The following is a 26,958-nucleotide window of genomic DNA, read 5'->3' as shown; positions in this document are numbered from 1 at the left end:
GGATATTCTCACGTATATTACATATATTACATGCTAGGTACAAATGGGACAAATGCACCGTCAAATGTCCTAATAAAAGAAATACAAAAAACCTTGCACACGCATCGAGCTTTCGGTTTCCCGACTTGTTTAAGATTAGTGGGTTGCAGCCTTAGAAGATCCGGAAGGAAAGTTAATCTTCAAGAATCATAGTAAAAGTATCTCTTCACATCGAGTCAATAGCTCCAATTTCTGATTGATTTTACTCCCTTATTGGGATTGTAGGAGATATTTGATAGCTTGGTCCTGTACTACTTGTTGCCTATACGTACATAAGGTATGCGTGGATATATTTCCCCGCATCTCTCGTTCCGTCGATTTCATCTGGCGCACTAGTGCCAATATATATCCTACAAACCACTTTCTCGAGTGCTAGTGAAATTTCAAATCGTATAATACTATGTGCCTCCCTCCATCCACTAATCAATACTTACTTTTGCCCTTACCCAATCCCTTACGCAATTCCGTAGCAGGTCGCCTAGATGCCAGAAAAAGTATAAAACCAACTTTACAGTCTGCAGGAACCAACATTTTCTTTCCATCTACTTCTAGCCACTGCCGGGGGAAAACTTCAAAGCATTAGAGGCAAACCCAATATTCTCAGCAAAAGGGTTTACCTTTCAGTTATACGAAAACTTCTCCACCCTCAACACACACACAGTACATAAGGGTTTTACTCAATTACTTTGTGGCAAATGGTTATTGATGCTATTTTTACATAGCTTTCAGGTCAAAGCGCAATCGATATTGGAAACTTGCTCAGGTTTGTGCTCTCAACGCCGCCAGAAATGTCCCCCGGGGTGCAAAATTGGAGGAAGGAAAATTCCTTCCGAAAAGTTATCAAATCATGAATGAGATAAAATCGAAGGAATTTAAAGTGTCTGTGTATTGTGGTTGAGGAATCGGGGCTGGGTAAGTTTGTATCTATAATATTTGCTGTTATCAACGCAACGCAAAGTTAGATTCCGTATTGAATTTGAAAATTGTTTAGAGAGTATTTGATAAGATGTTCCGTTCTACCGGGGGCTCCAAATTAAGGCACTTATTTCAGGTCTTCTTAATGGACAGGTTTACTTTAATGGACAAACAAAACTTCTTTCTTGGTGGAAGGATGGTACTCCTACAATTGCTGCCAAGCACGACATCCAAGAACCTAAGGCTTGAAGATATTGAAAAACTGATTGGGCACTAAGGATAAAAACAGCACAAATGGCCTTGCTCGCCAAATATAAACGCAGCAGATAAAAGTCCTCCTTTTTCCTTTGAAAACCTCCATTTCCAAGAATGGCTTTCTCGCCATCTAATAATAAATAATCGAAATATCCAGAGCATTAGCAATAAATTTTATTAAAAATGTATGATGGGATGGAACAACACATTGCAATAAAATGCTGGATACAGAATGAAGTGGGCGATAACACGAAGGTCGGGCGATTATACATATTTTTTTTGCAGCCATAAAATATACCCACAGAAAGGCTGAAACAAACCCACAAAAGGTTATCACGCTGGGGGTGAACGATTCTTTAATGTAATCGGGAAATGTGCTTATGTACGCCTGCAAAATGTTGCCTGATGACCAAAAGTATGTGATTTATACCCACATGTGTGGGTATGTGCTTTCCTGCCAAATGAATTATAATGTGATGATCTACATAAAAAGAGATGTAAGCATTGAGTTTTAAAAGTGACCTTTGCACTTATCTGGTTTTCTGATAGTAAAAAATCTGGCGAATTTCTGTTTTCCATTCACCAAAGACCTCTTCATTGTTATAGTAGAAATATATTATTACAATCGTTTCTTTTCACCTGGCTAATCCACAAAACATTAAGGATATGATTATGAGTTGCAGGTGTTATAAAATGAGCTCCTACTCGCCAGCTCTTTGCTAGGTGTTCTACTTCTAGAATCTCTTTCTGGAGAGTAGACTATCTCAAATATCAATATTTTCATATCTGCATTTTTGTTCAAGGAGGTTCGATAGCAAACTTCTCCCTCCAAGGCCCCAAACCGTTAGATAGACAGCTGGATGATTACAGGTCAGTCTCCACGCGGCGCTACGTACTATCGCCTTTTGATGTCAGGTGATTAGACTAAAATCCTCGGCGGCATTGAGTTTGGCTAGTATCATTTGATCCACCAACCATCTCCAAGCCAAGTGGAAAATTTACGTCACCGCAATAGCAGTTGGGATTTCCTTAGGAAATTGTACCGGAATGGGCCTGAAATCCATATTACTGACAGATATCGTAGTCACATCGCCACGGCTTTACTTAAAACAGTAACAGTCAGCAAATAATAATCGGCTCGGTAAAACAGGCAATTCACATGACAGACTATATTCTTGTCATATACTCTCCTTATCTCAAATAAAGGGCGGCCTTATGTGGGACATAGTGCATGAACTGCCTCTACATGTCATTGCGGTCTATTCCGGGTAATGTTCTTCAACAGTTTTGAAATTTTGAATAACAACGGATTCACTTGCGAGTAAAGTTTTTTCAAAAGATTCCTTCACTTTCCGGCTATTTTCTCGGTACTTAGATCTCCAACCTATATGCAGGTCTAATTCTCCTCTAAATGACTGGAGCTAAAAGTTTGCACTCTTCCACATTATTCTACTCCGTTGTCGATGTCATAGCCATGACCGCTCACCTAATCCATATATTTGCTGGTAGCTGTCCCGTATGCCGAGGAAGCTTGGAGCTTTCGAGTAACAATCGCGGTCACCTTTTATGTACTCCTTCCGTATAAAAGGCCAATTGCAGCTGACTTTACCTGAGTAACCGCCTTGTCGACCTAACTTCACTTCTTAAGATCAATTCGACCACAATTAAAGCCCAGATTTGATTGGCAGATCAGTGTACTGAGTGCAAGCTCAGCATTCATAACAGTGGAAGCCTCATAGAGCGTTTACTGTAACTAAAGGGGGTTCAGCCGCCTGTTTTGTCAATCGCAATCCCACAACCACCATGAAACGCACAGGCGAGGACCAACCGGGAGTAATCGGGCCGAGAATACCCCCCCCCCCCCCCCCCCCCCCCTTACGGACTCATACTGAGACCTACGCCCTTGAAGAGCTATCCCGGTTCTTATGGTACCAGATAACCTCTGGTGAAGTTTCGTCGTCAAGTCCCATGCAGGTTCGGGTCTTGTTGCTCTACTAGGCCTCAGAGCATTCGCCTACTGCATCATAAACTGCAACTCGATATGTTTACTTGTAGGTTCATTTTTGCCCATTTGGTGTTCACTCAGCTGACAGCGTTGCTCCTTCGCGCCTCTGGGCACCTCGTATAAAGGGATAGAGGGGACATTGGCGCGGAACAGCCTTAACCAGGCGTTGGCGTTGAGAAAGCTACATTTCCCTACTCCCTGTCCATAATCTGGACAAATCAGCGACAGCAGATTTAACGCTGTTCATCCATCTAGGGACATCAAGCTCGGTACTGTCGTCGGTAGAAACAACGCCACCCGCTTTGCCATTAATTTAAATAGGAAGAGTTCGACGACCAGTAGACTGACAATCTTGGTTTTATTGGTGCTTATCCTTATCCCGGCTCTGCTTGTCTCCCTTTTCAGATCCATAGCCATTCGGTCAAGTTCTTTGATGTAGTGAGAGGCAAAAAATATCAACATAAACGAGGTGCTTAAAAGGAGATGTCATAGTTCACTGAAGCCCTCTGGGTCCTGCGGCCAAGGTAGGATTGAAAACGTTGCCTATAATGAGAAGAAGAAGTACTCGTAACGAGACACAACACTGGCGGGCTCCGCTTTCGACTTCAAATCTCGCTGATATTTCGCCTCAATACAGGACGTCACATTTTGTACCTTAATATGTCGCTCTGAAAATAGTTACAACCTTTCCTAGAAAGCTTCTTCTAAATAGAGTGTTGCAGAAACATTCTTTGGTCTGGCTATCGAAAACCTTTTCGAAATCGATGAAGAGTAGGTGAATAGCGGAAACCAATCTGGTTTCTGTCGATACAGCTTTCTGGGTGTTCTTTGTTGCATTCCTGGATGATTTTAGGCGATATCTGGACAGAAAGCAGGTAAATAACCCCCCAGTTTTTACACTCAAGACGGGTGTTCTGCTTTGGAATTTTAACGAATATCCCTTTCTTCCAGTCATCAGAAGAAACCTTAGATTTTGAACAGCTATAAGCAAAGTAGCAATTCTGCAGAGAAAAGTTTCTCGTGGAGACCGTCAAGCCAAGATAATTTCCCTCCGGATTGAAGTGGCAGTCCATTTTTCCACTGCAATGAAACATATCGTTTTATCCTGCTCGCAATCATCCACAGAGTTTTCAGTTGCCTATGATCATCTATCCCCAACACAATACGCTGTCAGTCAGGCACGTGGGTTGTAACGACCTTTTGGGATATGACCGACTGTTTATCGGAAGCAGTGACAAAGGCACTTTTGATGGAGGCCCAATGCTCTTACTCATTATTATCGGGCTAGGTGTTTGGAGTGCAATTGGCACAAACAGAAAATTTTCCATCACTGGGCAACAGTCGTATCACGAAGTTGGTCCGCTTTGAGTTTGGGCAGTTCGACTACCCTGCGAGCAGACTCAGGTGTGCCACGTAAGCGAAGGTGAACGATGATCAAATGATGATCACTTTTGAGACCGATATCACCACCACTTCTGTTACTCATATTCAAAAGCAAACTCATAAGTCTACTGCCAGTCGCGATATGGTTGACCTGATGAGATGTTCACTCTATCAGAGCCTGACTCACTGGTAATAAGAAACACGCCTCATGGCATCCGTTAACGAAATTCTGCAACGGGTTCGCGTCTGCTCCCACTAAGCTTTCCAGAGTAGAAGAACACAATGTGGTAAGAGAGGGAGAAGGATTCTTCAGAGTGCCAATTCAACAGAATATATCGTTGGAAGTATCGGTCAAGTGGAAGAAAGCGAGCTTTACGGAAGCCTTCGTAGCGTTGCCAAGGAGTGTACACACATTTCACAAATCAATCATAGATGGTTTCGATAGCGAGAGGTTTCAAGTTACCATCACTATCCTACCTCTCGCGAATTTTACCTCTCGCGGCTAAATGTCTCTACTTACTTACTCCGCGGTTCGTATCCGACTGGATTGAGTTCTCTATCGTCGAAGCGAGCTACCTGTTGTCATTTTTTACCTTTTTTTTTGCACTCTAGGAGAAACTGCCTGCCGATATTTGGCAGAAATAGTGCTCTCATTGCGGATTACGGCTGCTTCTGTATTTCGCCCATCTTCTGCCTTTTGCCCATATTCGTCTGTGAAAAAAAAACAGTAGCGGTTAACACTTTTCTAGAGAAAGTGTGGAGAAGATTTATTTCCCAACAAGCCTTTTCTCTGCAAAGGCAGTTTACTGGACCCCGCTCGGCTGGTCCAAAACCATCTGCCTAGTATCAACGATCTTCTTTGAGCTTCTGTTAGGAACATGAGTATTAGAAAGTTTCCACCTCCGCATCGGCAGTCAGATCATTTCGCATGACTTTCTACCGCTACCTCCTTCGGTGGGCGCTGCAACAAACGATGCATTTACGTACTACGCCCAAACCAGATCTGCCTCCTTCCCTACTATCTCCTTCTGTCTTTTTCTATTTTTCATGAAATTGATACAAGTCCATCGGCCTGCAATAATCAGGAACCGGTATATCGACGATGGTTTCTAGTGTGAAACTGCCAAAGAATGGCTCCTCCGACCAGGTAATTGCATCCTTCAAAGTGACGCATCCACATGACTTCGATGCTGTCGACCAACACTCCTTTCGGCCGCAAGTAGTATTCTTTAAGCTTTATCAGCGGAATAAATTACGAACAAGCTGTCGTGTTTCAATCGTGCTGCCCTAGATTTCCAACACCATTTCATTTGTATCACTGAAACGTGGTTGGATGATAGGATTTGAAGCTCTGAGCTCCTCGAGGGGCTCTCTGTCTTTCGCTGCAGAGATTGCGTAGCTTCAGGAAAGTCAGCTGGTGGAAGTGTCTTGATCGCAGTTAAGTCCCTCCTGCGAGCCGAATCCATCTTTTCTTCATCTTCTACCCCCTATGATTGTATCACCTCCCTTCCAGCGCCAGTCCTTTTATTACATGTTGCGTATACTTCCCTTGCTTCAGTCCTTCCTATCTATACGATGAACTCTTCGACACTCCTTCAGAAGTCCGTACTGTAACTTTTCCCTCTCTTCATTGTTTGCATTGTTTGTGGTGGCTTTAACCTCCCTCTACTCTCCTGGCCTGACATTCCCGGCAACTTCCAATTCGTTTCTCTTATCCGTATCTTCCTTTAGTCTCTTTCGTGAATACCTGTGCTGTTCTTCAGTTTAACCGCATCACAAATTATCTATAATAAATCGCACGCTCGATCTATTCCTCTCCAACGTGCCTGAACGGCTTCTTTCTCAATCATCTCTTGCTCGTCCCTATGTTGCTCCTGATGCCCATCATCCTGCTCTTGAGTTCGAGATACAATTGCCACGCCGCAACTTCCATACTATGCACAAGCCCTCTAAGATCAACTTTCGTATGGGAAACTTTCAGGGTTTGAACTTAACTCTGGTGTCAAGCAACTGGACTTCCTTTGTCTCACACTCCCTCCTCTCCTTTTATTCCATTATGCCTGACCTCCTTCCAAGTAACCTTCCTTCCATCCTCAAATCCCTGAGCTCGTACCCATTATGATTCCCATTATGACCTCTGAAATCCATAAAAACTTCGTCTGAAGCAAGTTGCGAGGAAGAAGTTTTTATCTACCGGAGTGAGTGCAGACTTTAACCATTTCAGCGCTCTGCGATCTTCAGTTAAGTCGCTAATAGGTAAGTCTAGGACGGATGATCTGGACAGTGTTGAAGCCGAATTGGCCCTTGGTAACTTGAAGCCTTTCTGGCCTCACATCCGTAACGCCCGCAATGCCTTCCAGTCCACTCGCACTTTCATCAAATTTCCTGGCTCCACTGCTACCTCGCGTTAGCTTTCCTGTGATTTACTTTGCAGTTAATTAACCTCGGTGTATAACTCCTCTCCCTCTTCTTCCTCTCTCCCCGTTCTGAGTACAGATTCCCCTGAATCTTCTGCCTTTCCCCTCCTTGCCCTCTCTTTGGTGGAATACCATTAACTACCTTGATGGCTATGTCGGACCGAACCCCGATGATCTCCCCAATCTCCTGATTAAAATTACTAAGTTCATTTCCCTTGCTCTCTGCATTATTTTCAGTAAGAGCCCGAAAGAGTGTCATTTTCCCAGCCTGAGGAAAGAAGTCCTCATTTTTCCCATATGTAAAGACGGTTACCATACTCTTGCTGAGAATGACCGTCCTATTTCGCTTCCCTCATCTCGATTCGATTCTCGAGATGTACCTCAATGACTGGTTGACAACCCACTTCGGTCACCTTGTAGCTAAGGAGCAGCACGGCTTCGATCGGATTGTCGATCCACTGTTACCAATCTTGTGGACCTCACCAACTTTGTGGCCAAATGGCTCAACGCTCGGCAGGAAGTCCATGTTATTTTCACGGACTTTTCTAAGGCCTTCGATTTCATTAACAACCAGATACCAGCTTTTGCCCAAACTCGCCTCTCTCAACATTCCTTCATCACTTATTACATGACTTGCCTCCGACCGCTCCTTCCAAGCCAGTAGCGTTTCCTTTGATGGTGCCCTTCTTTCTTCTTTTGGCCCCTCCTCTAGTGTGCCACAAGGATCCATTCTAGGTCCTCTTTTATTTTTATTCTTTACTAACGAGCTCCCTTCTATTCTCACTTGCCCTTCCTTGTTATACACCGATGACCTCAATCTGCTTTCCTCTGTTTCGTCCACCACGGATTGCGCTTCCTGCAGGTAAATCTGGATACTTTGGCCATTGGTGCGCACTTAATAAGTAGACTCTTAATATTAACAAATGCCACTCGATGTGTTACTTGCTTAAAACCTCTCCCACTCCTTTCTCCTACTCTCTTGGTGGTTGTTCTCTGACCTGGGCGTAACCTCCGACGATAAGCTCCGTTTTGACAGCCACTACTTCGATATCACCAACTGTTTTTCCAAAATTTCAAGTTTCATACTGCGTTCCTGTACTGATTTCACCTCGGTTCAACCCCCTATAATGCTTTTTTACCCCCTCGTCAGAAGTATCCTTGAGTATTGTTGATTTGGTCCCCCTTCCGTATGATTGGCAGGGAAGGGCCTAGGGAAGATATAGCGCTCTTCTTCGAGACGAAGCTCTCCCGTGTTGACTATCCCGCCTGCCTCTGTACCTTTTGTCTCCCTTACCCCAACAAGGTAGAATCTTCCTCGATCTTTGCACCCTCTTCAAACTCTTTACCGGCCTAATGGACTGCTTCGCCGGTTCTGATATCGTTCTTCGTAACGCATCATGCAACACGCGAAACGCTGACATTTGCGGTGTGCCCTTCGCGGAGCTCGAAGTCAATTTCCATTCCCCGATCCCCCTGACTATGTCGGAGTTATAATGGACTACAGCTTTCTTGTGTGTTCTAGTTGGACTATTTCCTTTGGATTATTCAAAGTTTCTTAAATAAATGTAAGGACCTCGACTACTTTTAAATATCCCTCAAATTTCTATTACCTTCTGGTTTAAGTTTTCTGAAATTGGAGTGTTCTTACAATAAATTTTAATTATGTACCAAATCTCGGAATTGATTTTCAACATTTGTTAGTTCCACATGACTCTACTTTCCATCAGTCTAATTACTCCCAAGCGATTTTCCATTACCAATTTTTCCACTTATTCAACTCCAAAATCAATTTAAATTTCTCAATTCAATTTTCTTCATTTTCAAGACTTTTCAAATTAAAGCGAAAATTCAGCGTGAAATCAAATAAAAAATCATTTTCACCGTAAAGGGGAGAAGAATCAAATCTATTGGAAATTATCGCGCGCACTCACGTTCTCTGAGTCCTTGTCATCCCGATTTTGTGAAAGGGAAATAGAAATCACACCTACGAGTACCTTTAAATTGCGAGAATGATATTTTTGCTAGAAATTTTATTCAGTGTTATAGATATCTTAGCAAAGCTCATCATTATCGGCAACCGACTGTCCTTTACAGTCTCAAGCACTTCACTAAGTTCTGGGGGAAGCTGCGGTTTGACTCAGCTCAAAAATGTGCAAGTGGTGAATATCGCCTGCATTTCCTTTTTCATTAGGGCTAAAATGAAGCCGGTTCCAAAAGGACTTCTAAGAAGGTTAACACTTCTATAAACTTCCATAAAAGTCCTTCGGTTCCTTATAAAAATAAAAGAAATTTCATACTTTTACAGACAAGCCGGGAGGTCCATTTCTCCTCTAATTTAGTTTCCTGGTATTACCTGCATACCGCACAGTGTCCTCATAAAATTCGATTGTAAAAAATCGAAGGAAACAATATGTCCTCAGGCCGCCCTAACGTATTTCCAAAACAAATTGCAAGGAGCCATCGTTTATAGGATACGAATAGGCGGAGAAATTGACAAAATTTGAGAATCTCGACTTTACCCTGGAGCGTAATTGTGCTATTTTCACCCCCTATCTGCTTAGTCCCCGGTAGCCTACAAAAAAACAGGTTCCATCCAAGCGGAGTGGATGCTAGAAATATCTTTTTCCTAATCTTCTTGTATCCGAAGCGATAGCACGTTCAATAGATGCATACAAAATTATAAAGGACATAAACAGGAGAGAAAAATAATTGCAAAAATAGCAGATCGCGTATCTCGGGAAAATCTAGGGGATCCGTTATTTACTGGCGAAAATAATTGAATAGAAACTAAAAGGATGACTCTGAAAACCTGTCACCATTTTCGATTACGTAACCTCTTACGGAGGCGGAATTTCTTGCAAAAGGTAAACTCAGGACTAATTCCTTTTTCGAGTCATTAAATTTCATTTCGAATCTGGTGATTTTATGAGTGTGGGTCATGATTCGAATTCGGTCCTTTCGGTGAAGTATAGTACGGGAAAATAAATGAAGTTAAAGGTGAATAAATTTTCATTTCTCCAGAACTGGAATTCAAGCTAAGCTTTCCAGGAATTTGAATTAAGTACATGAAATTATTTCCTGGGAATTTTTTAGATATTTTTAACTACCCTTAGCTTGGGTTTCGGGCAGGTCTATTCTGACTTCTCAAGTAAGTCTGTAAGCTGATGGTGAACAGTATCAATAACGATAATGGAAGCAAAAAGGAAGAGAGGGGATCCTTTGGGCGCATTGCTTGGATGAATAATAAGTGATTCATCGCGCAGGCGATTTGATTGACTTAAAGATGCCGCTGTTAGAAAAAAATAAATTATTCTGTAAAACGCCCATAACCAGGACGCCAAAGAACCCGTCAATTAAGATATCTCCTGCAAATACAATTGGTTGGGCGGGATGGCGGATTTAAGGGAAGAGCTCCATGATTAAAAGCATGATATGATGGGACAAATCTAAGCTGATTCGAAAGCTGCTGTGGCAAACAATAAAACGTAATGATCTTAATGCTCTGGAGGTGCTCAATCAACAGAGATATTTTCATCCGGGTCGGGATAATAACAAAATCAGAGTTCCAATCTGAAGAAATTACTTTTCATCTATCTTGAAGTAAAAATAGCAGGAGAAAGATGAAAACTTAGCAAATCGACCAAACAATTTTAAACGTTAACATCTCCGTGAATCTGATGAAAATGCGTGAAGGTCCTCATCACCGATTTCATAGTAAAAACAATAAGCAGAAAATGTTTTGGGAGTAATGGATCTATTAATGAAGAGAATTTCGAAAATCGAAGAGAAATTGTCATTTTAATGAGAGAAGACCTGCAGAATTATATTTAGGTTAGAAGGGCGAAAAGTTGCGCTGCGGTGACATGCCAAAGAAAAGTAAAATCTCTTCACGTTTTTGTTTGCCAGTTAGGGATTTATTTCACTAGCTGAACGAAGAATTTCTTTAGGAAGATATTGGATTATACTGGCCAGGATCGGATGGGTACATTGGCGAAAACTGCTTCCAATTTCAACATACATGGAATTCCATGTGATGTGGGTTTCTCTCGCTCTTTAGTTATTCTCATTCTCTGGCCTTGCTGAAAAATCGTATTTTTTGGTTCCTCTACTCCCTATTTAAATCTTCAATTATTAAAATTTCCTTTTTTTAAAATTTTAATTTCCTAAATTGTCTGTTTGTATCTTATTTCTTTTGGTGATTGTTCCTATGATATCGCTGGTTTACGGGACAACTTGATGCACTGTGAAAAATCATGAAAACATTTGGTGGAAGTTTTGGCGTGAAAGTAAGTCGCCATATAACACATTTAAAGAGAAACAGGAAGATCGCATGTGGAGGCCATATTACCTTTCAAGCAACAGGTACAAGTGAATTTTTGGAGCATATAAATATAGCTAGACTATGAAGTGCCAAAACATGGGGAATATCCATAGACCGCCCCTTAAAAATATATTGACAATTTTGAAAAACATCAAACAAAGACAAAAACTGAAGGGACTTTTTTCATCCAGATTAATAAGTACGCGTGGTTCACGGAATAGTTTACAGGTTGCTAACGAAAATACTGAGAGTCTGAAAATAGAACGAATAATTACATACTTTAGACTCAATCAAAGAGAACTTAATCTACATCAATGGTGTAACATATATGTGGGTGGAGATGACAACCCTACACAGAGAACCGATTGTTACGAAGCCACAGAAAGAGGCTAAGACAGGATGGGCTTTAAATGGATGAACCTGCCAATGACTAGGGAATAACGCTCCCTGTACAGACCGAATGCTGCTTAGCTACTAGCCTATACCCTGTCCCAAATATAAGGCTGATGTAAGAGCGCTGCAAGAGATGTGCTGGACGGAGACCGGCTTCCTCGAGAAAAGCCATTACATCGCACCAGGCACGGAAGTGTTACCAACAAGTCAGCAGGATGAAGCCTTATAAACCTCGATGCTCATCCTGCCGAGACAAAGAGAGAAATCTGATTTCCCCCAGCATGGTCATATTGGAGCGATAGGTTGAATATTTTGATGAAACGCTCATCAATCAGAATATCGGTGAGTTTGAGGTCCACGGTCCACCACCAAGTACAGAATAAACAGTCCGTGCAATTCATCGGCTTAAAAATCAAAAGTCGCCTAGAGCCAATTGAATTACAACAGAAATGGTAAAATAAAAAGGCGATCAATTACATCGAGCGATTCATCAACTTATGCTCAAAGTATCGGACAGCAAATCAATGACTGGTGACTGACAACGAGGCATTATCTGTCCCATTCTTAAAAACGGAGATATCACGCAGTGCAGCAATTATAGAGGTACCACGTTGCTAAATGCCATCTGTAAGATATTCTCCTCTATCTTACTAGGCTGGATAGTGCCATAAGCCCAGAACATCATCGTTCCATAACAAAGAGGCTTTACTCCGGGCAAATCAATAACAACAACAGATCAGATTGTCTCTTTGTGGCAAGCGATGGAAAACTACTGGAATATGGACATTAGTTGCACCATCTTTTCATCGATTTTAAGGCCGCCTATGATAGCATAGCTAGGCTAAAATTATACACGGCCATGAGAGATTTCGGTATCGAGATGAAATTGATAAAACTGATTAGGCTGACCCTGCCCAATGTGTGAGCAATAAAAGCAGCAGGATTACTCTCGAGACCATTCAACATCAACAATGGAGATGCCTTATCGTGCATCCTCCATTCTTTAACCTGGTTCTGGAGAAAGTGATGCGCCATGCAGATGCTAACGCAAGAAGCACCATCCTCTTCTGGTCCACCCAACTACTGGCCTACGCTGACAATATTGACATTTTGGAAAGTACAACCCGAAAGGTACAGTCTACCGCAGGATCTTGGGCTGCCCATTAATGGAGACATGGCTGCAGCATCAGCGCCAAAAACCAAAGAACGAACAAAATTGAATCGTACTGATAAAGCGAGACCAATAAAGATAGGAGACTACAACTTCGAGTCCGTTGAAAATTTATCCTATCTAGGGTCGAAAATCACAACCGACAGCAGCATCGTGCACGGTTGTTAGCAGTCAACAGAACCTACTTCCACTTACAAAAACTGTTCCGCTCGAAACGTCCCACCATAGGGTCAAAGCTTTTACTGGATAAGACGATGATCGTGCTAGTCCTTATGTATTCCTCGGAGACTCGGTTGTTAGCGCGAACTCTTGGCCGCGTTCGAGAGAAGAATTCTCCGAAAAATTGTCGGCCCTTCACATGAGGATGAACGATTCCGCAGCCTCTGTATCGATGAAATCCGGCTCAATAGGTAATCCGTTCAGCATTGGTTATCCGTTCACTATACTCCGTATAGGTGATGATGATCCAGCTCGGAAAGTCTACAAGGGTAATATCTATGGTAGAAAAAGAAGACGAGGCAGACCTTATCTGAGATGGAGTGATGGCATGGGTCAAGAAGGCTTTTAGGGATATTGAATTGGTGGATTTCGGCTTCAAACCGGAATGTCTGGAATTCCTTACTAGGGCGGGTCTAGACCGGATACCGGCTATTGAGCCTTTGATGGTGATGATGAAAATCCTAATGAGGTATGTCAACGGGGGATTGATCGGAAAATTCGGTGTCCCTATAGCGGAAGGTTAGATAAGGAGAAATACCCAACCCTGACGGAATTAGCTTTAGACAATAAAATTGCTCTGAGGTTGTATATAAATGCGGTATTTTACGCCACCATATATCTGCGTAGAGCACTACGCATGTACTCCCGGAAGAATCGCGAGCGGAAACCTGTTTGCATTCGGTTCATCAAGTAGGATGTTGTTTAGTGCGTTACAAGATTATTATCTTTGCGACGGCAGTAAGCACACAACTGTAACAGTTCGGCAACGAAGAATTTACTCCGTTGAGTGCATTAATGGCCGGGATGACCTCACTTCTCCTAGGAGAAATGAATTTCCGACTACGACTTGCGCCATACCGTTCTGAAATAACTGCTACCTGAGGTAATTTCTGTTTCCATAGCCAGGGCAATAGCAAATACATTTGTGTCACGATTCACACTTCGTTGAATTTCTCATTACATCGTTCGGTATCGAAGCTCGAGTGCTCCATGCTGGACTTCACTCAAAACGTTAAACAGGGCTTTCAATCCCTTACGTTTTTCTATTCGCTTCTATGATTCCTCAGTCAGTTAAAACTTATGACGTGGCAGTGGAAGTTGCAGAAATCCACAAACCCCTTGGAATTATAATTACGCTCACCGAGACCGTGTCTCCCCATTACATGTCCGAACAAAATGGGGGCCATAAAAACACCTGGGTGTTTCACGGCACATAGGTTCTTTATTTTTACTATTTTTCTTCCTTCCATTTTATTTTTAATAAAACGGTGGGGTGGTTTCATCATCATCAAACCAGTGGCAACAAAATTGGGGAGCAGGCACTCAACCAACTTAATCCCCACGCCATCCTTCCTCCCTATGGAGTTCCACAAGGCTCTATACTGGCCCATATTATTTTTACTTTCTATTTAAGATCGTCCTTCTTTCCTTACCAAGTCTTACTTTTTTACGCAGTTGGCCTTTCCTTAAATAACATCGTTCCGTCCTGTTGTCCTCTTTCGGCTTCACTTCAATTCAACCCTACTTAATACTTTTCAGCTCTCCCTTAAGAACATCCTTGAATATTGCTCCATCATTTTCTTTCCCTTCTACAATTATGACTACCTTGCTCTTAACGCAATACAACTCAAACTCACATTATTCCTATTTTTAAAAAGAAATTTCCCTGTATGGACTACTCTTCTAGGTTCCGTGTTCTCAATTTCCCTTACACCAAATCCTGGATCCCAGGAGATATGTACACTTTTAAAACTATATAATTGTCTTCCTTAAATCCTTAAATCGTTATACAGAAGAAGAGAACATAAATTTCCATATAAGTTTCATCGGGAAAGACGAAAAGGATCCCGTCTACTTCTGGCAGGAAAGCGAATACAGGATTATTTAATGTGAGTCGCCCTTTCAACCACTAACAGTTTCGACCATATTGGGCAAAAGAAAAAGCCAGATGCAATGTTCGGCGAGGGAGTCAGTTCATGAAGGCGTTAGCTTCAACACGGCTCCAAACATCAGGTTTTCTCTGTTGCCCTGATTAGAACTTCAGGCGGATGATGTAGTTTTCTGCCATTTTTCAGGACCTTTCCATTGTGGTAGCAACCGTGAGTGGGTATTCTTTTTTTGCACCTTTACTAATTTTACGCTTGAAAGTTTGGACGTGTCGAAATCATTCCTTATGTATATGTTCCGGCAATCTCAGCTTTGATACTTCAATGTTTTTTTATTTATTCTCAAACTAATTCGAAAACCAATTTGTTGACTACAACATCCTCAACAGCTAGAAAAATCGAAAATTAAGTAAAAACTCTTCTTTATCCATACTCACCATTTTCTTCCGATGCAAAAACAGCTCCTCACCAGAGTATTTCTCAATTTTTTCTGCACCAAGCTTTCCTTACCCTTGGATCTACCAAAATCGACTTGCTTTTCCTGGTAACAAGAAACCGGTGGTAGCCAAACAAGGGCATTTACGACAAATCCAAATTGCAATCCTAAAAATAAACTGAGTAGTTACCAGTAGTCCTTCTACCAGTAGTGCTGATAAATAAACTTTAATTAGCACTACCTGCTGATGCCACAGTCTCATCCGCGGGGCAAAACCTAGATTTCGAGTAAACCACTTTGAGGCGAACTAAACCCCTGTGTTGAAGCAAATCTGATGAGGAGGGATGCAAGGGGAAAGGAGAAAAATATCCGCGAATCTGTGGTCAAACCTAGTCTTCAAGGCTTCTCTGAAAACACTAACCTATGTTACGGTAGGGAACAATGCAAATAGTTTAAGAGGGAGTTCCTCCGATCTACACGGACTGTACCATAGCAAGGCACCAGGTTTTACTTCCAGCTCGTAGGATTGCGGCTGAAAGGATCACGGGCTTCTCTGGCTTCTAGATGAGGATCGGACCATTGTTGAAGTTCTCGAGCAAAGCTCTGAAAGTCCTGAAAAAATTTAATACAATGACCGCAGGATTCAGTTCGTCAACAGGCTCGGAGAAAGGCTAATGTGCCTTTGATGCCTATTTGAGAAAACTATTGAAAAAGGAAAGAAAAAAGTTTTCGCCATCAACGAGAATATTTATAGGAAAACCTTGCTGGTAAGCGTTTGACTTCTGTGGAGGAATGGCAAACAATACAACATCTACGACCACTTTACTATAATGTTTTCAGTGCTAGGTATGGGGGTACAAATGGGGAACATCATGTTTCTGAATTGACAGAGTTTTAGGCTAGTCATCAGAGTGCTTACGACAGTCATAAAGGTATCAGTTACGAAGTCATTATTGTAAAATTGTGAATGTTAGGGCAGAATCTCTTTAATAATAAGGAAGACAAGTAATAATATATTGGGAAAAAAGGACTTCATTGGATGATGCATCGTCGCTACAATGGAAAAATGGATTTAAGGAGATTGGTTGAAACGACTTCATTCCACACTGCCCAGTTATTCCATTTGATTACTTGGAAAAAAATCTATTCTTCCATTTTCCCAGAACGGCTGGGCACTTGTTTCCAAAAGTCTCCATTTCTGCATTCAACCAAATACCATATCGAACATCACCATGTCCTCAACACTCCGAACAAAACATTCCATAAAAACATTTTTCCGAATGCCCGGAAAAGAAAGGGAAAAAATGTCTGCATCAACTCCGGACATTGTAAACGTTTTGCAGATAAAATTTTTTACGACCTATTGACATTGTGTTGGCAGGCAACTATCTTCTCGTTTATTGTACGTTTGTACATTTTACTGTACTACAACAATTTTCCTTCGGTTTTCGCTGTGTCCTCCTCGTCCTTTTTTGTGATTTTTTTGGTTATTGATAGTATTTCCGTGATAGGATCCGGAAAAATGCTTGAATTTTTCTGCATTGCGAAAATTGCATCACTGGCTCTCCCTCCATCTGCAAGTTCTAATTCAATCCACCACAAGCTGGCTGATGGTGGAAGTGGTGGGGGGAAGGCTTTGCTCCTTTTCTCGTCTATTGTTGTGTCTCGTAAATAAAAGTACCATTTGTCAGCAGTTGACGTAGTTTTGCAACGTGAGCTATTTGCTAGCCGAAGTGGTATTTGTGGTACTGATAAGAGGTGCAGTAAGGATAGGTCACTGCCATTGGGAAAACATTATTTCTAGAGACGCAAAAAAACGTGTTATAAGGCACATGATACCATGGTGACGACGTGTAGCTATGGTGTGGCCCCGCTATTCCCAAGAACAATCAGGTTCTGAACTCGAGGCCAAGTTCACCGTAAAAGTTTTTGAGTGTTTCCTCTCGCCATAGGATTCTGGGAATTTATTACGAAGCTAATTAGACCGATGCTCCTTTTCATCACATATAAAAATGTTTTTCTATGTAAGAAGCTCTCAAGGCTGAAAACTATTTTTTATTTTTGCAAAATTCATTCATTCATTCAAGTTAAAGGAAGTTTTGAAGTGGGCTCTAACTAGGGTAGGTTCGCTCCGTTGTCCTGCCTGTGGCACTTGCACACTTTTCTGAATTTAAGAATCCAGAGAGTGTGCAGATTCTTCCTTGATGAAAACCTTTCCAAAGTGCCTTCGTCTAAACTTGGAGAAGGCAGGGAAGGTGTGTATGACACGTAGGGTCGCCTGAACCTCTTTCGCACATTAGCTATCAATAAATATTATAGAAATATGTCATTTTTGTTGAGCCCATTCTCCTCTACCAGTAATATGATCGTCATTTTTCCGAGAGTTCAAACCAACTCCATAGTCGGGTACTTCGAAAGCACCCCTCCATGATTGAACGTTGGTGAAAATTATCATGTTTGTAATCCCAAACAACTAGTTGTCACTTGTCAACCGTGTTGTGATAAGAGCAAGGAGTCAGAGTCCAGCTGGTTTAGATTTTCAGAGCCAGCGCGTAGAATTCGCGAAGGAAGGCAGCTCTCCCACCCTATAGCTAGAGGTCCTCAAAGGATGATTTATCTAGTATCCATAACCTGGCTCTAGTTAGCGCTGGGCAATCATAAAGGAAGTGCCTGAGGGTTTCCCTCTTCTTCGCAGCTTCAGCAATGCGAATTGTAAGGGATGCCCTCGTAATCTTATATGTATTTCCACGTGTCTGGCATAATAGTTCTTGCGCACAGACAGTGGTTCCATCGCTATCTAAACACAGACACAGTGGGACACAGACTGTACCCGCCGAGGCAGTGCTAAAGAGCAAAACACCGCCAGGCCAGTCCGTGAGCCCCCTCATTCCCTCTCTATGTTTCTATGCCTGGGAAGTCGGAGGACGGTTACTTTGAGCGTGCCGCCCAGACTATTCAATGCGTTTCTGCACTATGCCACCAGTCTGGAAGATGTCGCCGTTGAGTATAAGGCCTTAATGTTCGCTTGGCTCTTGGTCAGAAAAGCTACATCACGGAACATGCCGCAACCCTCGATAGGCTTCTAGTATCACTAGTACTTCCGCTTGGAATGTACTACCTAAATCGACTCGGATACATTGTGTGTATTCGAGAAAACTCCCGCACCGACTCTACATACCGATCCGTCTGTGAAGAATACTGTGCATAGCCTCGCAACACACACCGGTTTTCCAAAGTTTCGCGCCAAGTTCGGTCTGCGTGTGGGCCAGTCCGTCGAAAATTCCCAGAGTTCTCGAGGTACTTCGTCTAGTATGGTACTATGGTCGTAGGGCTTTGTTATCCTGCATCGAGATTCAAGTAGTCTGACGGGACTGGACATCACAACATATTTATCTGTCGGGCAACACTGCAGAGCCTTGGTAGCACCTACGTACGCGGTTCTTTAAATACTATAACGCTTTATTCTATTGTACCTTTTGCTCAGAGCCTGCCTCAATATAAGACAACCGTACGTTGGAATAGGACGTACCGCAACTGCGTACATTCAGAGAACCATTCTCGGCCAGAGACTCCATTGCTATTGCTGGTTGTTCAGACCTTTTTAACCCGCAGTTCTATGTTCAATCTCCAATTTAGCTTCGCATCCAGGATTACACTCAGATACTTCACATTGGGGAAAAGAACCAATCTTTATCTATTCAGCCGCGGGAGACGGGTTTCGGGTACCCTTGTCTGGATCGTGAATAGAATCAACTCAGGTACAGGTCCTCCTTTCCGAACGCTCCTGTTATGATGTCACTTAAAATAGAGGGAAACATTAATGACACCAATATTACCAAGCAGTCGGCATACGCCACTACGTTCATCCCACTTCTATCCAATATCCGTAAAATTTCATCCATCATCAATTAACCAGAGCACTAGAGAAATGGCGCCACCCTGAGCCGTACTTCTGCTGACAGTTCTGGTTAAGTTGCTGCCTCCCAGATCCGACTGGATTATCCTGGTTCTTTGCAATAATATCCATGTAAATGCGTAAGATACCCATCTAATACAATATTGGTGAAGGCTTGCTTGATGGCGTTGATACTAATGTTGTTGAACCCTATATATCCAGGAAAGCAACCAGAGTGTACTACTTGTACTATAGTAACCGCTCAACTGTACAAATTACCTCGTGGAGAGCGGTTTCTTTGGATTTGCCTTTGAGGTAGACGTGTTTGGACTGGAGAAAGACGCTCTCTCTTAGCGGACTCATAGCCGCGACTGTCCGCTTTAGGTATTAAAACCACTCGTGCGTGTCTCCAAGACAGTTGTACGTTTCCCAAAGACATGCATATCCGGTAAATTCCGACAAGTCAAGGTATAACCCTTTATTGCTATTTCTGTAGCATGACTGGGCCGGCAGTCGTGTCTCGCACGACTGGGGCCGCATATCCTCCGATCAACGCACACGACTCACAGTCATCCTCGCTGGAGAGTTTTACCAGAAGATTCCATTCAGTAGCCTTCCGACTTTTCAAGAAGGGATAGGAAATTCTATTCCATGTACAGAACCTTACTAAGCTTCGCAAATCAACAGGTGCTTTCAATGTTCTGACAATAGTTAAACCAGAACCGCCTCTTAACAGTCTGGCTGGCCTTCTCTTTAGTTCTTCAGTCAGTCCTTGAATGACTGACAATATTTGTGCTTGTAGTAAATGTTGAAGGTCTCTCTGGTAAGCTTCCTGATGCTGGACAGATCTTCATTCCACTAAGGCGGTAAAGTTTTGTTGCTGCTATTAAGAACCCAGACTTTAAAGGCGATTTCGACTACCTTTTCCGGAGTTTTGGCCCCTGACTCCAGTTCGTCTGTCGTGCCAATATTACCAATTTGCGTACCGAAGAATTTGTTCTTGATAATTTGACCAAACTACCTGCAGTCGTTTCTCCGGAGGTCTCTGAAAGGGTTGGAGAGCTCTGCGGCGAAATTTAGACTGATAAGTATCCAACTGTGATCTGAGAAGAGTCTCTGGTCACACACTCTCCAGTTTTCCATCTTAGGAATCCCATTGTCGGTTAGTAAGGTGATATCAAGGACCTCCTATCAACCGTAGTAGGTTTCCTAGCTGGGGAAATGGAAGGTTGTTGTATTGCTCGTGTTATCCACCGATATATACGTGTTAATAATAAAATTGGTTTCCGAGCTGCCCCAAAGTGTATGTCTTACGTTTGCGTCACAGCCTATTAATAGGTTGGCCTTGTTTGCTGCTATAGTGGACGCTAAATGTTGCAGTTCTTTTTTGAGAGCTGATCAGTTATGACTCATATAAGTCGGGAAAATGCGCACGTTCTCCGCCGCCGCCTGATCCAGTTTGGCCAAGACTAGATCGTTGGAGCTTATATTCATCATCATCATCATCATCAACGGCGCAACAACCAGTATGCGGTCTAGGCCTGCCTTAATAAGGAACTCCAGACATCCCGGTTATGCGCCGAGGAGCTTGTATTCGGGCACAGTAAAGCGTGCATGCTCTCCCTCACGAAGATACATGCTTTAGGCCTATTCTGATCAGTGTGTCCGATGGAGTTATAATATCATAGTATTTGTTTTCGAGACTTTCCATGGTTCGGTCGCCTTCAATCCGAGGCTCCTGAATTAGTATGACGGCGATATGTTCCTCTAGAAGGGAGACTAGCAGACTAGCTGAGGCGGACTTCGATTGCTGCAGATTTATTTGCGCTAGCCTCATCATAATTTGCTTGCTTAGAGGGTCTGTCAGTCCCCGTCTGAACGTCGGTCTTTATCTCCTCCTCGTAAGCGGGGTCGACTGGATCTATCTAGTTATCATCACCCCAGGAGTGCCTATTCAACCAGCCTTTAAATCTGTACCAGCAGTGGCTGCAGTTAGCAAAGTTCAGCTTCGCGCCCCAGACGGTGACTGCATACATAAAAAGGGGCTTTATTATTATCCGCAGGTCCGCTGGTTCCCTTACCTATTGTAACCCTACACCACCATCTACGCAAATTTCGATATTGATTCCTAATAAGATGCTTCCACGCTAGTTTTGAATCGAAAGAGACTCCTAATTACTAGATTGGTTATCCAAACTGTCCAGAAACTTCCCTTTGATTACTACGACTAGATTGTTCCCAAATGTTTGCACAAGCGGCTGATGAAGCTCATCTTTATATCAGCTGATCGCAACGCGTACGCACCACAGACAGGTTGACCTGATGCCGAGAATGATACCTTCTGGAAACTTCTCGATGCAAAGACCTGCAACGTGACTGCTGATGACTATATCACCATTGCCAGCGACCTTAATGGTCATCTGCATGAAAAGGTAGACACTAAGAGATGCCATGGGGGGCGGGTTTGGAGCGCGCAATAAGGGTGTGAGCGTATGATTGATTTTGCGGACACCCATGATCTTGTTGTTATGAATACATGGTTCATAAAACGATTGTCTCATCTTCTCAAATTTTATAGTAGGAATAGTGAAATGGATACCGACTATATTCTCATAAGACGCTGACATGTTACAATTGTCGCCGATTGCAAAGACTTCGTGAGAAGAAAAAAATAAGTCGGGAAACCGAAAGCTTGACGCCTCAGGTATATAAGGTTTTGTGTTTCTCTATGTGAGGAGCATAACGCAGTTCTCCTTTGGCTGATAGCATTGACTCGAGATATTTAAATCACTCAGTCCTGTTAGCGGTAGTAATCTGCCCAGAACTGAGCGATTTGAATATCCCGGATCAATGCCACCAGCAAATGGAGAACTGCGTAATGAAATTCATACAACGCAACCTGGGTGAAGTGGAATTCCACAACTGGTGTTCTTCGTGATCGACGTATCAGCGTACGTCTCAAATTTAAAATCTACCGCGATGTCGTCCATCCTGTCGCTCTCTATGGTTCTGAGTGTTGGTCGACTATAAAAGACAGTGAACGGCGTCTTGCGGTAATGCAGACGAAGGTGTTGCATTGGACAAGTGGGGTGACACGTTCTGATCACATCCGAAATGAGGGTATCTGCGATCAATATGGGGTTGAACTGATTGTGAAAAAACTGCGAGATAGGCGTCTTCGATGGTATGGTCACGTAATTCGCGCTAACGAGAAGTCACTTACCAAGATTGATCTGAACATAGAAGTTGAAGGTGGTGGACCAAAAGTTCGACCTAAACAACGGTGGGTTGATACGTTAGATGGGGATTGAATAGCCTCGCGATTGCATTCAGATCAGGTATTTAATTGAACCAAATGGCGAAACCGATCACGATGAGCCGACCCCGCTTGTGAACGGAACAGAGGCTGAAGGAAAAGAAGAAGGCCACGATTTGCAGTGCAAAATGGTCCACACAGAAACATTTAATGAAGTCAAGGTCATTTGGATAAAATATTACTTGGAACATGAAAGGAAGCGAGACAGTTTGGATTGAGACGATGGTATTGATTGATCCTCGAAGAATTCGAGAACGTTGTCGACTAAGAGGAAACGGTTGATGAGCAGTAACTCTTGAAAGGCGTATAAACATTTGGTTACGGTGGTTTTTATAATTTACCAATAGACGCGATCACGGCGTTCATCGCATCTCAGTCGTCCTAACGTGCTAACATTCTTCGATTTTCTGGTACCAGCACCTCTCAAGATCAAGTTAACTACCTTAGCTATAAGTAGCCTGGAAGTATATCGCAGTCTTCCCACATTTAGCATTATCCTGGCCATGGCGATAGGACCATATTTGATGTCTTGCCGCAAGCATATTGCACCTGTTGCTTATAACTGAGCTTCGCGTCTATCATCACTTCCAAGTATTTAAATGACTGGTTTGGAATTGACGATATTATTTCCGCGCTTGGTGATGCGGACCGTTTCCGTTTTTTTCGTCTGAAAGTGTGAGGCCAGAATTCTCTAGTCGATTCTTAACAGCAATCTTCGCTTCGCATGAGGATAACTCAGCATCATCGAGATGTAGTGGGCGCAACCGATTACCGTGACTTCCTCCGGGACCGGAAGATTAAAAACATCATGGGCAGCATTGGGCCCAGTAAACAGCCCTGTGGGACATCCATGAAGACAACGTACTCTTTCAGTCCGTCATCGGTGTCATACCAGAGGTTCCGTTCTTGTAAATAGGTGTTTACCATAGTTACGGGATTTGTGGGAATAACAATGTTTGCCAAAGATTTCCGTATTATATTACAATTGGCCGAATTGAAAGAATTTCTAACCTCCAGGATCACCACCAGGCCTATTTGCCTCTCAACCTACTGTAGATCTTCCCTCTAACAATTCCTCACGGTGTCCAAGAGACATGTAGACTTGTAGGAGGTTGACTCACCCGGAGGCTTAGCAGTCTAAGGCAGTAGTACTAGCTTCTACCGCTGCCATGTGACAGAAAATTTCTTCTCGCAGAAGAGAGAGTTTCGAGAAGTTTTGAACAATTCAGCAAACATCCGTCCGGTCTGGATTTTACAGCACGCCCTATTCGGTATACCATTCAGACCCAGAGCTTTATTGTTTCCTATTCAACCGCAAATCTCCAGCCGCTCTTCCCTGGTGACTGCCGGTATTGCCGTCACGCTAAAGGGTCACTGAAGCTGTCTGTCTATCTCTCAGTCGCTCTGTTTATATGTTAACCAGAAAAAATGCACATGATCACCACTGTCCATTGGATTAAATAGAAGCTAGTTATTCGATTTAGTCCCTTGACCTTCCCAATGAAAAATTATATTTGTCGCGCAAGTTATTGTGACCTTTTCGAATAAGCAATAAATCCTTTTCCACTTTCTGTAACAGAAAAATTCAATTGTCATCCGACATTTTAATATCAGTCCCTAGAGCTGGAGAGATCTAAAAACTTTCTTTAACTACCTGCCCCGAAAAAATTATAAAGTCTCTCCCCCGGGGTTTGTAATTACCTACATAAAAGTTTGCCTATTACCCTCGACATAATTTGCATTAACTTCGTGCTCCTATATCCGCGCGTGAACGTGGGAATGTCCTACCCATGTTCCCCATTCCGGCATATGTTCCTCCATTGCATATACATATTTATGCGTATCCTGTCGGCATGCATGAATGGCAAATCGAAAAATTTTAAGTGCTCCATAACATCCATATAACGATGGGATGTTAAAACCCGAAGTGACCATAAAGAGATTGAAGGAGCCCATTATGAAATTTCAAGTGAGGAGAGGCAACGAGTGGATACATGACCGGAAAAGCCCTTTACGTCATTAAAACTGTATCCTTCAAAATCTCAACATTTCATGGTACTTTAGATCATATGAAATGGATACAAAGATACAAAGTTTGAGGGCTCTATAGATTCCCAAGATGAGTAGATATTTTCAGATGCTAATGGTGGATATCCGATTAGGTTAGAGAGGCAACTTTTGGTTATGAGGATCGGCCATGAACTCAGCAGTTATGTTTGATGATAGCGGTGGTTAAGGAAAACGTTCCTTTGTCTAGAACATTTACATTTTTACTGATCAGAATGATATGCGATAGACCGTTATTTTGCAGCAGATTTATATTAGGCGGACTGAAAGGAAAGCTTTTATTTCCCTTAGTTCTGTGAAACATATCACCAAAAGGAGTGGAAAGCATAATATGGAAATTAATGCCATTTTCAAGCTTCTTTGTTTAAAAGTAATGAGTTCCATAATCCCCTATGCGAGGTATAGCGCGTCACATCTGAGTGTCATCGCTGCCTGTTCCTGGCAATGTGTTCCAGCTGCCCCACGATTTTCCGAGAAGCTTGTGTTCTTCCACTGTTCTATGCTATATGGTTCTAAGGCGACTCACTAGCCAGGCATTCTTGGAAAGTGGGTTCCATTACATACCATGACCCAGAATGAAGTCATTTTTTATCGAGGTATGACGTATCCACTGCCACTTTTGCCTTTTCATCAACAGGCCCACGGATCTATCGATATACATCGGCAACAGGACACAGACATGAATTGAAAACTTGAAACAACAGTGGCGGTCACTTTCTTCGTGCTCCTCCTATAGGACCGAGAGAATATTTGGCGGAATAACCTCCATTTGATGCTAGTGCTGAGATAGTTTAATTTTCAAATTTTGTGTAAAATAGCAAGCAGATTTAGCGCTGTTAATGCGTTGAATTACATTAAATCCATTGTCGTCGTTGACAGAAACAACGCTTCCCATCAATACTAGTCAGAGAGAATCTTCTTCTATTTGTGTTTATCTTGCGTCCAGCTCTGCGTACAAGCAGCAATGACGGGTGGGTCACCAGAGGACTCCCAAGTGCACAGCGGGAGAATACGCTAAAACTTTGACGCGAAAACATCCGAGCGATGTAAGATCTCAATGGGTAATAAAATCATGAGCTCTATGAACTCATCAAGGAATATCATCAGAAAGGGACCATGATAAGCGGCATCAGATTGGTGTACGATAAAGTCCAGGCTGAAAGAGGAGTGAAGGCAACAGGCGAAAAAATGAGCCATGCGGCACAAGTGATAATAATAATAATCGGTGGCGGAACAATCCCATTGAATCAGGGCCTTGAAGAAGGCAGACAAGTTCCGTAACGGAACACTACTGTACACTGTAGGAGGCAATGTGGTCACCATTGCGCTTGCCGGAGATTTATTACCCTGATTTGAGTCAGGTACTCATTCACAGTTTAGTCGACTGGTATCCGACAACTAGTCATGCTAATAGATCCCTCTGCCACCAGTGACATTCAAACTGCGACCTTCCGCTACAACGCTGCCTTAAATCCCAAGAAAGTGGAGCAAGTGAGGAAGATGACTGAAGCTTCCTGCGAATGGATCTCACAACGAGGATATGGAAGATTGGAGAAAGATGGCACCTCAGAAAAGGAGGAATCAGCGGAAGATAGGATTGGAGGCTATCATCATCTCCAAACGTTGTAATGGGTCACACGATCACATTGTGATAAGGGATATACCCTGAACTCATCAATTTTGGAGAAAATGTGAGCCACATTAGACGGTCCCAGAAAGGCCACATTATGTTAGAGTGTGTTTTGCAAAGGAAAGGAGAGTATAGACCATCGCCACATTGCAGGCTGCAGCCGAGGCCAGGAATACAGGAGAACTTTCAAAGCAAATCTTAAATGCGGCTTATGCTAATCAACGTTAACAACTGATAAGCTGTGCAAAACCTACTTTCGCAAACCATGTACGAGACGGATATCGATATGACAGTAATTAGTCAGCCATATCAAAATCACGATAGTGACATTCTCGCCAAAGCGCAAACAGGCTAACCGGCAATATGGGCTTGTAGAGAATAAGCCCTCCAAGTAATAATGGAACACTAAGGGTAGGATTCATCTGAGGAAAAGTGGAAAAATGCAAGTATATATCCGGTATGTTCCACCCAATATATACTTGCTTCATACAAGGCGACCCTGAGAGCCCTGGTTCAGGAGGCGAGAGGATATTGGCCAAAAACAATTCCAGGAGATTATAGCGCGTGGGATTTTGAATTGGGCAGTCCGGCAAGAAATGTGGAAGCTAGA

Source organism: Hermetia illucens, chromosome 2 (assembly GCF_905115235.1).
Source record: "Hermetia illucens chromosome 2, iHerIll2.2.curated.20191125, whole genome shotgun sequence".
In the NCBI taxonomy this organism is placed as follows: Eukaryota; Metazoa; Arthropoda; class Insecta; order Diptera; family Stratiomyidae; genus Hermetia; species Hermetia illucens.
Note: the sequence above shows the minus strand (reverse complement) of the source record.